This window comes from Silene latifolia, chromosome Y (assembly GCF_048544455.1).
Source record: "Silene latifolia isolate original U9 population chromosome Y, ASM4854445v1, whole genome shotgun sequence".
Classification (NCBI taxonomy): Eukaryota; Viridiplantae; Streptophyta; class Magnoliopsida; order Caryophyllales; family Caryophyllaceae; genus Silene; species Silene latifolia.
The window spans coordinates 221782763-221789037 of NC_133538.1; positions in this window are offsets into that span (position 1 = coordinate 221782763).

Genomic DNA, 6275 nt, shown 5'->3' on the forward strand with positions numbered 1-6275 from the left:
TGCATGTTCCGGAGTGTCAAGGTAGATGACACTCTCTCCGCCAAGTAGTTGGATGGCGTCTCCGGGGTGTCGAGGTAAGGGTAGCACGGAAAAGGCTGCTGCTGCTGTGGTGCCACCGGCCGTGGCCTAGTCTCTGAGGTCCTCTCTCTCACTCGACGGGGCCCTCTCCCCAACCTAGGTCTCTCCACAGCCACGACCGACGCATTCTCTCCCTTCTTCGGCTCTGGCATCACCTCGAGAATGGTGTCGTCGATGAGGTAAGTCTGCAGATGGCGGGGTCTATCATCATCCTCCTCCTCCTCCTCCTCCTCATCATCGGAGTCCACCGTCACTACCGTCGGCTCTAAGGGCTCCGTGGGTGGGAGGTGCTCAGGAGCTGGAATCTTCATCCAACTCACGCCCCACACCCTCCAAGCTAGGCTACCGTCAGCCAAGGTCCTCAACCATTTCAAGTCGAGATAGTAGTCACGATCCATGGTGGGCACCGGGGTAACTAGAGGCACGTACTCCGAAGAAGCCTCGAAAGAGGTTAGCTTTTCAGCTATCCGAGTGGCGATGGCGCCACAACTCAAGTATCGGGAAGAGGCAGTAGCCATCAAGGCAAGGGCGGCACAAACCATGGAAGGATCATTAAAGACCACTTTCCTGGTCCGCTCCGGGTTCAAGTAAGACATCAGAAGTAACACCTCATGGTCGTTCAGCTTACTGATATCCGGTCGATCATAAAGGAGGTTCGAGAGAGAACGGAGAAAGATCCTCAATGTGACATGCTGAACGTCATTAATCAGCATGTTACTCGAGGTAGGAGCTGGTTTCGCGGTCAGACAAAGCATTAGGCGGCATACACCGCACTCAGCAGGGATGTCGGTGATGGAGTCCTTGGGAGGCTTGGCCAACCCAAGGTGAGAAGCAAATTGGTCCATAGAAAGCAAGAAACTAGTGTTCATCAATCGAAACTCAACGGTCTGGCCAGCGGGGTCATAGATAAAGGAGCTCATGAACTCCAAGGTAAGAAAAGGATAAGTGTGTTTCCTCAGCCTATACAACCCAAGAAGACCCAAAGTCTCAAATATGTGACGGACATCCGTCTCTATCTCCAATTCCTCCAACAAAGTAGTGTCTATACACCTCGTAGGTCTCATTGTGCATTTTTGTAAGGCTATAAAACGCTCTCTCTGCTTGAAATCAACAAAAACAATCGAAGGGTACTGAACTCGGGTACCACAGTCCACTCCCTTCCCCATCTCGTGGATTACCCCTCCCCGTTTACTTTGGCGGGTTCCTATGTTCGTCTCGGATCTGTTTCGGCATATGTTCAAACAAACTTGTATAAACATGCAAACATTTACTTCGCGTAATTTGAACTCAACATACCCAGTTAGGCACACCAATTCACCAACAAATTTCAGCATGTGAAGCACATAATTCATGCTATTAACCTTGAATATTAAGCTATGTACACGCATTCACCAACACTTTCCCAATTTGACATACAAGCTCAGTTTACCACTACTTATAAGCCATGGTTGTGAAGAATTTATCATGGTGATTGTACATGCTCAACAAATTCGGATATCCTAGCATGCTCCTAAGGTTGTTCCATACAAACTCCTATTCACATGTGAGGCATACTTACTAACTCATGAAAAAGAATAACTTATAACATATCATCATCACCTTCCATATTAGAAACAAATAACTTAAGTAAACTTTTCAGACGGTCTTTACAGCTGTAACCATTTTGGCATATTTTCATCAATTATCATCACTACCATCATATTGAAGTTCAACTTATACTTATAATGTCATTCACAACACTAAATTCCAATTATAAATCACGAATTTCCATTTGAGGCACTTTTAAGACGGAGTTTTAAGGCAACTTTCTAAGGTGAAAATCATCAAAATCCATCCTTCCACATGATATAAACAAGGTATAGCACTCAATTTCATCATCTAATCCGTGTAAAATACCCAAAAATCGATTTTGATTTTTGTAACCCTAGAAATCTCGATTTCAGTTTTGCAATTTCTAATCTAATTTACAATAATTAATCACCAACAAACAAGGAAAGAAGGCATGTGAATCATATTTCAACTATTAAAAGCAACAATCTATCCATATGAATCGAAAATTTCAAATTGCACCCTTATTCTAACACATTCAAATTAATAAACCATGTAATTTAGGAAGGAAATCATACCTTGATTGAGTAGCAAAGTAAAGAAACGAAATTAAACAAAGAAATCAACCCAAGAATCACCACTAACCCAAGAGTACGAGAGGATGTGAGAGGAAATAAGGATTTGAGAGTAGCTTGGGTGTTTAGGTGTTTCGAAATATAGGGGAAGAAGAATAAGAAATAGAAAGATTAGGGGTTTTAAGAAACCCGTAGGAATCACTGTACAGTAACCTACTCGATCGAGTGCCTAGGGTACTCGATCGAGTACCACCCTACTCGATCGAGTAGGAGCTAATTCGTCGAGTATCTGCAGGAATTTTTCTCACATCCCGACATCATAGCTTCCTAACTAGATCGAGTGAGGTCTACTCGGTCTAGTAAGCACTCGCACTCGGTCAAGTATAGTTAAGTATCGGTCAGAAATACTAAGTAACTTGAAGATTCCTGCAAAACAACATTGCGTGTCGATTCCAAACGAAGTTCGGAATTCGGCACGAATTATCACACTCCATCACGGATTACAACCATTACTCACGCAAAACGTAATTCTTCAACGAATAAGGTGTACGTCACATTACGCTATACAAGTTACCCAACTCGGTTTACCTGCTACCGAATCTTCAATAAACATAATCACGCCATCATATTACACTTAAACTTACTTTACTTGTTACTACTAAACTCGTGTTCACTTCAATTTGAAGCATATAATTAACATCAATTCTTTCTTTCACTTATCATATAAATACATACTTTTCAAAACAAATTATTTTATCATGTCTTACATTCCATCATAGCAATTCATCTTGCACGGATCAAATATTACGCAGCGGAAAAATTTCAACCAACAAATAAGGCATAAACGCATTACTATATGCTATGTCTCGAATTATAACTCAACTATACTATAACTATCATCATAGTAATTACGGTAGGATTTATAAACTCGTATATGACTTCTGTCATCATTAACTTATAGCAAACACCTACATGTTCACTCTTCATGTCACGACATTCAATTCCACGTTTTCACGCATCTCTATTACATAAACTTTCGTCACATATCTCATAACCATCGTATAAACTCACTAATCATTCCAAAAACTCCACTAATTTCACCAACGATTACTATACGCGGCCCAAATACCACTATCACACCCCTATTAACTCTAACAAAGACTTAACCGGAGGTAGCTCCGGCACAATTAACATACATATCACACATAGACACATGGACTCCACATTCCCGTACCATGTGACTGGCTTAAGTGTCATGGGGCCAAGATTTTGAAATGAGGGCGCCTACTCACCCAAAACCTAGCATCAGCTGGGGCTCCCATTATACATACACCAGGTTCATTTTATTAGACTCGCTACGTTCATTAAATTCATTTGTTACAGGTTCCAAAATCGTCGCTCTGATACCACTTTGTAACACCCCCATATTCAGAGGAGCCTTAACTAGGCCTTCCTTAGCATATAAGGGCGTTACCATCTCGGTTGCCCGAGGATAGTAATAATCAAATGTCGATAAAAGAACTGTTATGTTATATTACAAGCGATTTAAACCAACAAACAATATGAAAGATACAACTGAAAGACTACTCGCTATGACTATTTAACTTCGTGAAGACTCATCCCTGCCCGGACTCCAGCTATCAACAACATCAACACCTGCTAAGACCGACTGCTCACCATAAGGGATCACGGCAGACACATAACAAACAAACAACCACACAAGGTCAGTACTGAGATAAGATACGACGACAGCAACTACAATTATCAACACAAAACAATGCTATCAATCTCAAACACCGTCACGATAACCAACCCAACTCTATCATTGACTGTCCACTGGACCAGCCCTGCCAGTGGGGGACCGCAGCCGTTCCCACCAAATCCCCGCTCATCGTATCGAGCGACAACCCTGTCCATTAATGTGCACATCCCCTTCCGTGGCGGGTTCCACGAAGGGCGAAACTAGGGCGTGAAGCCAATCCCGCAAGTGACCCCACTCAGCCGAGGACACGCCTCGAGAACCACAAACAACAATCACAATCACAATCACAATCGTCACCATACAATTACGACACTAAGCAATCACAAAACAATCCCAACGACCGACACGCTAGACCATCTACAGAAACTGAGTAGGCGAACCTACCTTTAAGCAACTGCAACCAATCCATGCCAACATATGACATATCCAGAAATCAAGCAAAGCCTATAAGCACAACACAATCATCTATTACTACCAAGCAAACCCTAATTGCAAAGAACAAGGACACGGGTGATGATTATGACATACATATAGGGAGAAACTCAGCAAAAGACCGTTACCCGACTCAAGTGACGCCCTCCTAAGGCACAAGGATCTTCAAAAAGGCTTCCATGGAGGTTTTGAGGTGAAGGGAAGGGAAAGAGGCGACTGAAGGATAGGAGGAAAGTGGCGGAAATGATTTGCGGATTTAACAAAACGCGATATAAAACCCTCGGTGAAAACTCGGTAATCGATCGAGTACCCAACATACTCGATCGAGTGGCCCCCCTACTCGATCGAGTAACCTAGCTACTCGATCGAGTAGCCTCTACTCTATCGAGTACCACTCATGACACGCAACCCAAGATGGTTTTGGCACGCCATTTTAAGACTAATCCGGCTCCCAAGGTGAGTCAACGCTGGTCAAAGGGTCTCTAAAAAGGGCGGGTATTACACCATTTCATTTTTCTTAATATGCCATGCCCGTACCCGCTTATTTAGCGGGCGGGATGGGTCTGGTTCAATAGACGGGGCGACCCATGAACAGCTCTATTTTAGATGCAAAAATCAAAAGAGAAAAGACGTATACATATTTTATGTAACACATTCAATGTTAAGTGAATTAAAATACAAATTAACTATCATTTTTGTTTTGTTTTACCAATAAAATCTCTTAAAACTACTATCTAAAGGGGGAAAAACAATGTGTTATCCAAGTGCAATTATTATAGCTAATAGAATTACATGTTAAAGTAATAATGAACGTTATTCATATTATAAAGCATTAAAATTGTTCTACGGTTCCCTTTACTCCTTTACACAATAAAAGCTAAAATGTTTTCACACATGATACATTTAGCCAATTATGAAAATTAAAAGATGAAAAAAATTGAACCAAAAATTGTACACAAATAAAAGGATTAAGTAGAAGGTAAACTAACCCTATACATTAAGAAATGAGGGATAGTCCCACATAATATGGATGTATGTTGCTCTTAGAATGATGGTGACACATGTCACAAGAAGGTAAAATAGGCAAACCCTAAGAGAAAAGGGTAACAATATGTGAGAGTATACCACACAAAGAAAGTCACAAGAAAAGAGAAATATAGTGTTGGGTACGAGTAGAACCATTTAAGGTTGGGGTAATAAAAGAAGGGTAAGGTGAGGGTAATACCACTCTTTAGAATATGAGAAGCTTAAAAAGAAACTTTTAAAAGAGCACCGAGAGTTGATATAATAGTTAGAACGAAGTTAAAGGGAAAATGAGTAACAAGAATATTTTGATAAGGAAAAAACAACACAATTTAAACTCATTATTAGAATTTCAAGAGTCATTGACAATAATAGAGGACATCAAATGCGTGGTTGAGGTGGGGAGGAGAGGTCCAGAAACAAAGGAGAGGCCTAAGGGTGTACCGCATCTATATTAGTCATACTTTAGTTAGAAAGATCGAAAAAGAGAAGAAATGTACATATTATATGTAAAGCAATGTTAAGTGAATTAAAATATAAATAGATTGTCATTTATATTTTGTTTTAGCAATTAAATCTCTCAAAATTACTATCTAAAGAAAAAAATGTGTCATCCAAGTGTCAACCAGTTTAGCTTATAAATTCACAAGTTTAATTAATAATGATCATCAAGCAAATTATGTTAGCATTAAAATTGTCCTACAATCGTGTTTACACAATAAAGGTTAAAACATCCTTACACATATTCATTTAGCCATGTATTTTAGAGTCTGTGCAACACACGACCCTAAATGATCACGGACAACCCAACCAATAACTACCAAAAGAGAAGTAGCGCAAAAGTAGGCGGCTACATT